General features: G+C 39.9%; 1 protein-coding gene across 1 annotated transcript in view; it reads left to right on the top strand.

The window, feature by feature from the left end:
- Positions 1-12,431, top strand: part of STARD13 (StAR related lipid transfer domain containing 13) — a 288,376-nt gene that overhangs the window by 123,359 nt on the left and 152,586 nt on the right. The gene's annotated exons all lie outside the window — the stretch shown is intronic.

Raw genomic sequence — 12,431 nt, 5'->3', positions numbered from 1 at the left:
AAGCTGATAATTCATCACCTTTTCATTTACACCTTGCAAGGTAAGTTCTGAAATGGGGGATAAAGCCAAGCATTTGTTACTGGTGTCAGAGTGCGACTGAAGGTCATGCCATGGCACTGGTGTGTGTATGTGTGAGAGAGGTGACTAGAGATGAGGAACGCCTCAGAGCTTTTTTTTCTCAGTGGTCACTCAGCAGCTGATTCTGATGAAGAGACTTGTTACAGAGGCATATTTTTCAAAAAATCTAACAGCCCCTTGGGACCCACATGTCCCAAGTGTCAGAGTCACAACGCCCGATTTCTCCCTTAGCAGGAGCCCACTATCTGGTTGAATCATTTTTCATTATTAACAGCATCAGTGAGTTTCATCACTATGGAGGAATTGTTTAGGGCCATCGAGGCACCAAGACCAGAGCAGTAAGCAGAGCTAAAGGCTCAGATACCCTGAACTGCACATACATTATCATGCCAGGAGCTAAGGAAAGGTTTGGATAGACAGATATGTGCACACACATACAGATCCTGGTTCAGCAAGATACTTAATGCACAATTAAACCCACATTTGACAAAACCAATTAATTGCAACAGGCGTAAGAAACTGCTTGGATGATTTGCTTAATTGAGAGTAAATGTCCTTATTAAATTGTAATGAAGCACAATTAAGAAATACAGAGAAACAGAATTGCTTCCCAGAATGTGGGTTACTGGGGTTTAATAGCAGCCTCACAGTTTTGCAAAAAGAAATGTTCCCAAAGTCTAGATGAATCCACCTTCCCGCAAAAGTCTTTGCCAGCTAGAAATATTTCAGTCACAAACCAACTGACCTCTGGAGTCACCCATTTCTGACTGCATTTTCTGTTTTGTTAGTCAGGATGTATGCAAAGTGTGCCAATTAAAAGGAAAGCAATTGGACATCGCTGCTGTAATTACCTCTCTGTCCCTAGATGACTTAGCATCTTTTTTTTGGCCTGAAGGACTAGTTTAAGCCAGTTTGCTCACTCAGTGATTTCTTCTTGCATCTGTCTCTGATCTAAACTGCATCCACAGTTTATTCTGGGGGCCAACCTTAGCTCAGTTAAAATCAGATAAATGCAGCTTTTTGGAGTCAATTTCACTGGTTCAGTGGCTCTGCTGGCAAACATAGTGGCTTAGCAAAATGACAGAAATTCTGGGCTAGAAAACTCAGGTCTCCATAGGCAATTTCACCCTCATGTACTTTAATTCAGGTCAAGAAAACATGAAGGCTGCTGATCAAAGTGTAAATGTACATATTTTCACTCAAGCTCTGTACACATTAACTTTTCCTGCTTTACGATTTGGATGTGGATTCATTCCATGATGGTATTTGCCAAGGAAACACATGCCTGGGCTTTTCCAAAGCTAAACAAATTTCAGAAGTTCTGAGATTGTTTGAGCAATTGTTTTAATTGTATTCATTGTTGGATCAAAATGTCTCTGTGCCACTGAAGGCTCACTTTATAAAGAAAAGGAAAACCTGTCAATGGCACATGCGTTTTAAACAAAACATATTTTAGCAGTGTTCCCATTTTATAGTATGATTGATCTTTAATTATTTTACTTTTATGATAATATTAATTTTGTCAGAGAGATAAAGTTTTAGTGCCCATCCTAATGGGAGAACTGTAGGATGGTGGTTGAAAATCTGATGACTGCAGGCATGAAAGAAGAATGACAGGTCATTTCCTGACACAGTTTGGTCACGGAGGTGAAACTTTAGTCATAGAAATCTAGCATATGGTAGAGCTGGTAATAAACTTATCATTGAAATGCTTCTGGCAGAAAATGTCCATTTCTTCAAATAGAACATTTTACAGGAAAATGTTAGAATCCATTAATCCATTTCAAATTGTTTCTGTAAAATAGGCACTTCTCAACATGCAATAATTAAACAGTCTTCAAAGTGGGAAGTGTTAAGTTTTATTAAACTTTGGAACTTTTGGCTTTGAAATTTGTTACATTGAAGTATTAAAAAAAGAGAGATAAAAAGAGAAAACCTGATTTAAATTACAAAAAAGGAAAAATCTTTGTCTTGAACTAAGGGACAAGAGTTTTTTCCAGATTTGCAGTTACTTAAACATTTCTGATATTTTCTGTGCTTTCTGGATAATAAATTTTCTCTTTTGAAATTTCTTGCATGAGAAGAAAACCTATCCTGCCCGTATCAGCCACACACAGAACACATCACTCACTGCTCTACTCAAGTTTGTTTTCTGCATCACTCTCCCCTTACATCCTTACTTCTTATTCTTTCTCATTTTCTTTTGTCATTTTTTGTTCTGCCCCCTTTCTTGGTAAGAGCTCTAGAGCTTTCAGAGGCCAAGAGAGTCTTCTGCCAGAGTGCCAGTGGGTCACCTTGCCCTCCCCACCAAAGAGCACCTATAACCCCATCCTGTCAGGAGCTGGGGGTGCACAGGGCAGCTCAGAGCTGCTGCAGCTGGGGTGGGAACTTCTGCAGCCCTTTCCCCAAGGCTGGGCTGTCCTCAGCTTCCAGTCATTCTCCATGTAAACCATGTTTGCATGTGAGAGGGAAAAATACCTGTCCTTTGGAATGCTGTTCTCTCTCTTGTTTACTTTTATGTTTCTTTTTCTTACCCTCAAATTAATGCAAAATTTTGTGGCTTCCATTACCTGGATTTGTAGTGGGTGCCTCACAATATCTTAAGCAGGATACCCAAAATGTGTCTAAGAAAAGCTACAGCTGCATAGACCATCCAGCCACACCAGGGAGCCTCATCAGAAGTACCAGCATTGCTGGCAGTGTCACTGCGTGCTTGCCGGCCTTGTGTCGTCACTTCCAGATGTAGTAACACTGGTACTTAGTACATGCACTGGAATTCATGATGATCTAACCATTCAAAAAAAAATTAAATAATGGTTAGATGTGATTCTTGAGGATGAATTTATTCTGCTTTCTGTTTTCTTTAATCATGACATGATGCAGCATGAGTTGGTGGCTCCCTGGGGAATGGGGCAGACACAGGAACAGAGGTCAGACAGCTCCAGGATGAGGCCTGGGGACAGGGATGTCAGTCTGCAAGTTGGGTCACATGGCTGAGAACAGCCCTGCCACAGCATCATAGGGCTGGGATGGAAAGCTCTGAGTTGGCTGAAATGGAGTTCCACAAAGACTCAGACATTTATATATTTATAAAATGTCACGCTATTAAATAAATACAGTGTTATTTGGACTTAGATCTAGGCTGCAAATGTGGTGTTGCCCACACCCTTTAAGATGTATTTAGCAAAGTGCAAGGGACAGGTGCAAGAGAGGACGAGCAGTTTGGAGTAGAAAAGTTGGTTTCACACAGACAGGCTCACCCTTGGCCTGAGGTGAGCAAGTTGTCTGTTGGCTTTCTGTTCAAGTGGTAGACAGGAAGGCAATACACACTTGAACGGCTTGTATGTGATGGCATTAATAAGCAAGTGCTACAAATATGTAAAAAATACCACATTCTGTGACTTTACCAAGACCTGTGAAAACACCAGATTTATCCACTGAACTATGCTTTCTTTGGGAATGAATGTGGCTGTCTTGCTGGTACCTGAGGTTTCAGCCATTAAACTACATTCCTGCTGTCATTAATAGATGATGCCATTAATAGGACTGCCCTGGTCCTATCTCTGTGCAATAGACCACTCTGTTCAAGTCATCATCATCAATGCTTTCCTCTCATATTGCCATAACATAACACCAAACCTAGTCTGCACTACCTATCTCTTCTGCCCTTGCAATGTAGGAGCTCCTAATTGTCTGCAGTGGTACCCTAGAGAGCACCATGCTTAGCTGCTCCTCTTGCAGATTGCTGCTGGGTTTGTAGGTAGCCTGTGGCAGTCACTACTAAAACCTGGCTGCCTGATGCTGTGTGTCCTTACTATCCCCCAGTATATGTCTTAGTAAAAAACATTCCACTTAGATTGAGCATTCTAGCTGCCTAATGTATTTTAAAGTTATCACCACATAGCTCAAGATGACTGACACAGAGCACACTTCATCACTGCTAGGGAAAATGAGCCCTCACTTTGCTGATAAAAATTTGAAGTCGGATTAAAAGCTGACACATCCTCTATTTTAGTGGTATGTATGAAACACTAAATATAGCAGCGTGCTCATGTATTTGCTGATGCATGGTAATGTAGTCTGTAGCAGAACAGCAATGGGCTGGCAAGGAAGATGGTGCACTGCAGTAATACGATAAAATCCTCATGTGACCTTGGCCATTTCAGAAGTACTCCACGGATAATTGTGTATCCTTGACTGATATAATGCAAAATTCAAACAGGGGCAGTAGTGGTCCCAGGGCTTTAATGAGCAGCCTGATACTGCAATATTTGCCCAGGCACAATGCAAATTGACTTCAAGGAGAGGTCTCCATAGTGTAAGAAACAGAACTGTGCTATATAGCAGCTGTATATGAAAAACTGCCAACAACAGGCCTGATTCTGGGAAATGGGAGGGAGCCGTAACTCCATCTGGCTCTTGTTAGAAACTAAAGGTGCTTGATTCATCACAAAATCAAACCTGAGTAAAGTACTTTCAACTGATTACATATTTTTATATTTCCTTAGTCATAAAGGTTTTATGCTCCTGGTTTTATTTTACCTTTGCTGCAGTCCCTGGGCAGGAATTATGGGCTAATCACACCCTGAACAGGGAAATTGATGTGGCTCACAGAACCATATCCTATTCTGGGATTTTCCTTTTGCTCATGGGGGGGATGGAGGGATTCTCTTTCAGCCTTTCACTTGCCATGGATGTCTGGAAAGTGTGCTGGTGGTGGAGCTGAGGCTGTGACTGTGAAGCCCCTCTTCTCATCCTCTTCAGGAGGGAGCAGCACTGGATTAGACATTCAGCAGTGCCTTGCAAGACCTAGGCAGTACTTGTGTCTCATGCTGTCATTACTTCAGCTATAAAACTTTACCCAAGATGAAAACCTGACCTTAAATAACTGGAGAAAATAAAACATCCTCATCCAATGATCCTGTGCACTTACTAGAAAGCAGAGCAGGGTCACTTTGACATGTTTTCAGCACAAAGTGGAGGTGCTTACTTTGGACTGAAAAATGAACAGGCTGTTTTCCTAAGGAGTGGAAGTAAACTACTGAATAAACCCAGGTGTTTGGTGGCCTTGGCCTCTTAACTAGTTATGCTCTGTGTTGCTCAAATTAGAAGTAGGTAGAGTTGGTGCTTGTCCTGCAGTCAGTGCATCAGAGGGTCATTTCATTTGGCTCCAGTTGTAACTTTTCTGCAGCGCCAGTTTGGCTTCCAAAATTAGGCAGTGAGACTGCCTCTTCTTTTCATAATCAGAAATGATAGAACAAAGCCCTTCTTTGTGCTTCTAAAAAGACAAATCTTTGCCAGTCAGCTCTTACTGATGTGTTGGAGTAGTTGAGGTCACTGGGATCTTCTGCTCTCAAAAGCAAGAGGAAAATTGCTGTTTCTCAAAAAAAACCCCAAAACAGCCAGGTATAGATTAGAAATTTATATGTTTACTGTTTTAGTATGTGAATTATAGACGAAAGCTTGATACATTAAGAAGTACTCTGAATTTTATATGACATTTCTAAAACAATAAAGCACCAATGTATAAAAACACTTTATACACATGCAACTACTCAAAGTTATTCTAAATATCTTTTTCTGTTTTTCTTCTCCATGGTTCTTTCTGTGACTTTGATTTTTAGTCAATATTTTAAATAAGAAAGAAAAATACTGAAAATAGAGATGATAAATATTAAAAATAATATCTAGTTCATAATTGTACAAAATATAGGTCATTTCAGAATGAAGATATTATAAATACTTTTCTTAATTCAGTATGGTTACAGCTTGGACTCCTAAGGAGAGCTGAGCAGTAAGCAGCTGGTAGATGAGCTTGGGTTTGTAACAACTCTTGAGATGTGACAGGAACCTTGCTGTAAAAGGTGATCTAATTCAGATTGATAAATTGCTCTAAAGTTTTGCCTCTGTTGGAATTAGGTGGTGTTGGTTTCCAGCAACTAAGTTCATGGAGACACAGGATTCTCGAGTCATTTTTTTCTGTGACTGAGCAATTGCCTGACAAAGGTTGCAGACAGACAGCCATATTCAGCCATATTCAGCTCCCTTGCTCCTGAGCAGCCAAATTGTTTTAAACTGGGGGCTTCCAAGAGTCATGGCAGAGGGCAAATTTTGCCATTTAACATTTATTCCAAAAGCAACAAATGCCTGGAAAATTTTCACTGAATAATAATAATTTAAAAGTATGTTTGTTTTCTGTTTCAATTAGATCTTTCCCTCAGACCTCTCTGGTAGCCACAATGCAAACTATGTCCTTGTGTTTTATTTCCTGTGCAAGACATAACTGCAAAAGTTTGAAGGTTAAACAACCTTTAACCAATGTTAAAGTATACAAGTAGCAAAATAAACCTTTAGTTTTTTATTATGCTAACTAAGCATTAAAGCTCTGAGGCACACACAAACAAGGAATAATCTACATGGTAGGAACCTTTTGTTTTCACAGAAAGCATTTCTAATAGGTAGCAATTCCAACAATTTTAGTGTTTCCCATTAGAAAACATTTCCCTTGCAACCATTCATTAGGTTCAGCTTCTGTTATTTAACTCTATAGTATCAGTTCCTAAGGATTAAGGTTTTGTGCTGCATCAGAGTGACATGCATCATCTCTCTGAACATCTCAGCACATAAGATGGATTTTGCGCTGTTTCTTTATTTGCAAGTCAGGCAGGACAACAGAGAAAAGCTTCTGGCTGGAACATCCTGCAGAGTATTTGGGACAATAAAGCAATCAAAGCAGCCAGCTTCTGGCTTTTGCAACATAGGACCTTTTGTGGGGCTGCAGTCAGACCATGCCACTGTTTCCTGCTATTGAACAACCTGCCGTGGTGCAGCCTCTGCTCAGAGGAGATGGCCATGGCTCAAGGACACACAGCATCTGTGTAGCTGAGACTGGCTATGAGCAGAGGCGCCTCTTTCCACTTCCCTGAGCACCATGGAACTGTGGCTCATGCCAGAACCGAGCACAAGACCTCTAGGCATGAGCCTCAACAGCTTGCAGTGGGGTAATGACTGCATTAATTGGAAGGAAGTTATCACTTCATAAGCCTCTCCCTAAATATAATGGGACCACTAGAGGAGGACAAAGAGCTATGTAGTGTTGACGTCAACTACTAAGAAACAGGAGCCTTTTAAGAAGGCTTCTCAGCTGAAAACCATCCAGTCTCTGCCCTTCCTGTTCTCTGTATTAGATTCCACCCAGGCCAGCAAGTTGCTATGACAGAAATGCACATATAGATGCTGGTATTTATTGAGTGCTCAGCACAAAGCATAAACAAATTAGTAAATTCCACCATGCTGTCAAGCCACCACTGAAATGCAGCCAGAGGAGGCTGCATATGAATGCAAAAGACATACCAAAGCCATCCCATATATCATTCCATTGCATACAATGGCATCTGTCAGCTGTGATCTTGACTCTGTGTCTTTATGAAGGCAGAGCAATTTCAAGAAAAGCAAGTTCAAGAAAACAGATGGCCAAAAGGATGCTTTACAAGTGGGTATTATTAAGTGGATTTGAATCTGCTATTCCAGTCTTCATAAAGTGTAGACTTTTGACATAGAGTTTGGGAAGGTAATGGCTGTAGGTTTTTATTTGATATTTATATTGGATATATACCTACCCTGGAGTATTTCTTGGTTCCCAAAGACACTGTTATATAAGGTTTCTATGATTTAACTCTGAGAAGTAAACTGACTCTAGCATAGAATCCTGCAGGTATATCCTGTAGAAAATTAGGGATTTTTTCTTTGTAGAATGAAACTCTCTGCCAGTTGCAGTCACCAGCAACTTTTTGGGATTATACTTAGTCTCTTAATGATGCATTTTTAGCTGTAAAATTATTTGTATCTATAAAGAAAAAAAGTAGCCTCTACTTTTCATGGATTTCAGAATCAAGCAACATCTCTAAGTAGCTGAGGAAATGGGAGACATATATATATATAATGGGAAATATTATATTTCATAAGATGTATGTAGTTCTTTCAGGAAACTTAAAAACGCTGCTTACTTGGATTGCTAATAAGGTCATTTATTACTTTTAAATTTTTTGAACTGAGGTAGTGACAATTGGCCTCAGGCCCAGAATAGTGTCCTCATGAGCACTGTACAGGCAGAACAAAGTCCTTCCCTCACAAACCTTATAGCCTTACATTATCATCAATAGTTTTCATACAAAAAGGTGATTTAAAACATTTACATTTGTTTCTAATTCAGCATTCAAATAATTTCTCAGGAGCTTATTTTCATGCATGTTGGTACATTAATTGATTGGTGTTCAGGTTACAGTCCCCATCCTGCCAGGTGCTCTTTGCTGTGTCATTTATTCATGCTAAGCTTGGCTCCAGGAAGGGCTTACAGTAGCACTGTGGCTGTATGGAGAGCCTCTGCACCTGCTCGTGCATGCCCAAAACCACCTGAGTGGTGAGCATTGGCTCAGTCAGCTGCAGCTCAAGGCTTCTTAATACAGAAAAATCAGAGAAGGACTGTCTATGGGATGTTGGTGATTCACTTCTGTCAAAGAAAGACAGAAGGGTCTGGGGTACAAAATAGGAAGGAGAGATTCAAAGAATTGTTTCTTCTCTGCCTGCTTCTTAAAGCACTGAAGAAGGAATATGGAAAGAAATAATTATAACATCCCCCAACCAATTGGTCTTCTTTCAAGCCTTCCCCAGAAGTAGCTGCCTTATTATCCATGCCATCCATCAAGAGAAGCCACAAATTTTGATTTCCAGGCTCTTTGAGTAGGCAAAGCAGGTATAAGGCCATAGGTTCTTTGGCATCACTAGCAGACTACTGATACTGAGATCTGCTTGTTTGAAAAACATATAGCACATAAAGTTAGCCCTTACTTTCACACACTTTTCTTGTCTGCTGACCAACACATGGTCAAAATCTTCAATTTATAGCTCTCTGGACTCTCATGTGGTAAGAAAAAGGTAAGATGAGTTTCCAAAGTTAAAATAAACTTGTGTTTTATAATTCTATCTATTTATAAGACAGACATAATGGATGCAGTACACTCTATGGCTGGATGATGTATTGGAGAACTGAATATATTCAGTAGCATAGTTTAAAGTGCACCTTTTCATTTGTTGCTTTTCTTTCTGTGATCCTCTTCTATGATCCCATATTTCTGGATTTTTTAAGTATAACAACAACCTTATAGGGATAATATCCAGAGTATTAAGCTACACGTAGGTAAGTGAGTGCATCCAGGAATATGTGAGAGTGTCTCTAATTTGCTGTGATGTATATATGATACATTGATGTTAGTATAGTATACTGTGCTGCCTTAGGTCTTGATAAACCCTGTGCCTTGTGATGCTCAGAAGGAAATAAATTTACTCTGCAAATGTTCATTTGAAACAGCTACACTTTATTCTTAAACAACACAATTTGGATAGGAAGAAAGAAGTTCTTTCCAGTGGTTTTGTTCCCTTGGGTTTGATCCTTCTTTTAGCAGAGTCTGACACACTGTCCTTGGCGATGTCAATGGAGGCCAAGTGGAGCGATGGAGTACAGGAGTTCTGGGTTGCAGGGCTGTCGGGCATGAATTGCTGTCCTGTGGAAATAGCAGAGCTGCCTCCATTTACAGCACTAGGCTTATGTCATGAGTATTCTTTTATATGTCACAGAGAAGCTGCTCCTGGGTTTTGGCAGGAAGCACTCCCCCACAACCACTTCAGACTCTTTCCTTCTCTTTGCCTCCTCTCCTGTGAGCAAAAGCTCTGTCAAGAAAGCACCTTTATGTGAGCCAGGAACAGAGGCAGCTGATACTCAGCTAGTTATTTTGATTGCCTGGCTGGTAGGGGTTGGGGGAACAGATAATGTCAAGATTTCCTCTGCATTCCAGATCTGTTTTCCTCCTACGGTTAGCAGGCAGCAAGTGTGACTTTTCCCACTCAGCTTTTCCCACAGTCAGTATGACTTATCTGACAACGGAGTTAGTGTCAACTGTCCAAAACTAACTAGGAGATATCTTCCTTTCACCACTTGTCTGCTGTTATTGCTTATCAATGTCACTCTCCAGCTTAAATGACTGGTTAATTTACAGACATACTGAGACAAATTCACTTCTGTTGCAGCTTCAGTTAGCTCAGTGGAGTTACACTGAGTTTGGCCATAGGTGTCTGAAAAGCACAAGTGGTAGGAACGTGATACTAACAGAAACAAGAACATTGCAACAGTCAAAACAAAAAGGAAGCCCTGAGCTTTGGCAGGATGCCCATTTCAGATTTCGGAGTGTGATCCAACAAGATGTTCATGTTTTACAGCTGATGCTGCAAGAGAAAAGTTGTTATTCAACAGCAAAACAATTCATACATCTCCACATCAAAACATAGCCCATATTAAAAAGCAACAAAGGAAGAAACAAGTTACAGGCTTTCAGAATAGAAATTCTATTGAGAGTCATGACAAATTTGCTTTTACATCTATTAGAGACTTTGAAAATACTAGAGTGAAACTGAAGCACACTCAACCTGAGATTTTCAAATGAGTCTAAAAGGGTTGAATATGGAAATACTACTAGAATTCCACAGAAACAGGAAATGTGAGATGGAATTGATACCTCCAGGTTTACGTCCAGTCCAAGATGGCTTTCTAAGAACTTCTTCTGTAACTGGAGGTAGAGAGGCATTTTCAAATTGTAACATCTTTTTCAGCTAGATCAAATCCTGCTCCATAGGCCTACTGTAGCACCTCTTCTAGGCAGCTGGTTTAGAATGGAATGAGATATCCTCTCAAAGACATATGTTTCCAACCCACCTTTCAACCTCCCTCAACTCTCTTTTACCAGTGGGTGCCCAAAATTCAAGGAAGGGAAATCTGTTGCTTTTTTTTTAAATTTTGAAATTTTATTAACATTTCTGTTTCACAGATGAAGTTAAAATGAATGAAGTGCAAAACCAAGCATTCTAAAGTTAACTCAGTTAATACTGTTAACCTGGACTAGCAGTGCAAACAGAGATCATTGCATCTAGAGCACTTTGTTCATTGCTCTGCTCACTTCTCTACACCATGCACAAATCTCACCTACTGGTTTTGTCTGTGATAGTCTTCTGGACTCCCCTGTATCTGTTCCCTTTCTCTACATTTCCTTCTTTGCAAAATCCAGTTTTAGTTTTCCTCCTTACCACTATTTATTCTCCTTCCTTCCTTCCTTCCCTTCCTTCTCTTCCTTCTCTTCCTTCTCTTCCTTCTCTTCCTTCTCTTCCTTCTCTTCCTTCTCTTCCTTCTCTTCCTTCTCTTTCTTCCTTCTCTTTCTTCTACCTTTCCTGTTGCCTCTACTCCATACCTCTTTGTTGTCCAGAACATCTTACTCCTCTCTGGTTCCCAGTGAAATGGGCAAATGACTCTGCAAGATCTCTAAACCCATGCATAATACTTCTTCTCCACCCCTGCAATCAAAACAAATCCTTGCTTTTCTTTCTGCTGGTTAATGGACATGTCATGGTCTATCACACGTGGGTTATGTCTTCTTCCCTGGCTGGGGATTAGCCACCTTTCTGGGTAATAACAAGTAGGGTTTAAAAAGTGAGAACCAAAAGCTGAAATTCCAGATTCCTGGTTTTTATATTCCCAGATGACAACTTGCAACCACTTCTGAGAACTGGAAAGGGACTTAGACTCTATGACTTGGGGGCACAGTTTATAAAACCATGAAATTCTTGTGCCTGGACAGAGTATTTCCTTAATGCCTTTTCCTTAACAGACTAAATGCTTGGATGTGAGTACATTCTGGAGTCTTTTTTGCAAATAAGAGACAAAGAAATTTCCATTGTCAGAAATGGAGCTAAACGTGGAAGTGCTAGAACATATTCATCAGGTTCAGCTGTCCAAGGGAGATAAAATGATACCCATTTTTAAAGTTGAAAAGAAGTCATTGTGGGCAACAAAAATAATTACTGCTTCCCACATTAATTATCATATGTTTCTGAAAACAACAAAGCAATCTATAACATTCCCAAATGAGAATACAGATGTAGGATCCAGTATGGGTTTGTAAAAAGAAAAAAGAAGCTGTTTTTGCACAGAAAAACAGGAAGAGATAAAACTTATCTTGGCTTTCCAAACTAATATTCCAGAGATATTCCAAACAGAGATGAAAAAATGTGAGAAATCAGTGTGGGAAGGAAAATTTGGTCATAGAACATAAACTTCATAAAAGATCCAAAGACACATAAATTGAACTTGTCAGTTTTCAGAATAAAGAGAGGCTAATAATAGGTTGCCCAAAGGATTTTACTAGGGCAAGTATCATTTAAAGCTTCATTATCTTGACAAGTGAGTGAACAGATGGCAAAATCTGTAGCAAATTCAAGATTTCCTAGGGTCCTGAGGATTAGAAAGATTT

This window comes from Vidua chalybeata, chromosome 2 (assembly GCF_026979565.1).
Source record: "Vidua chalybeata isolate OUT-0048 chromosome 2, bVidCha1 merged haplotype, whole genome shotgun sequence".
NCBI classification, from domain to species: Eukaryota; Metazoa; Chordata; class Aves; order Passeriformes; family Viduidae; genus Vidua; species Vidua chalybeata.
The sequence above is the reverse complement of the archived record's forward strand: the minus strand, read 5'-3'. Positions and strand labels throughout refer to the sequence as shown.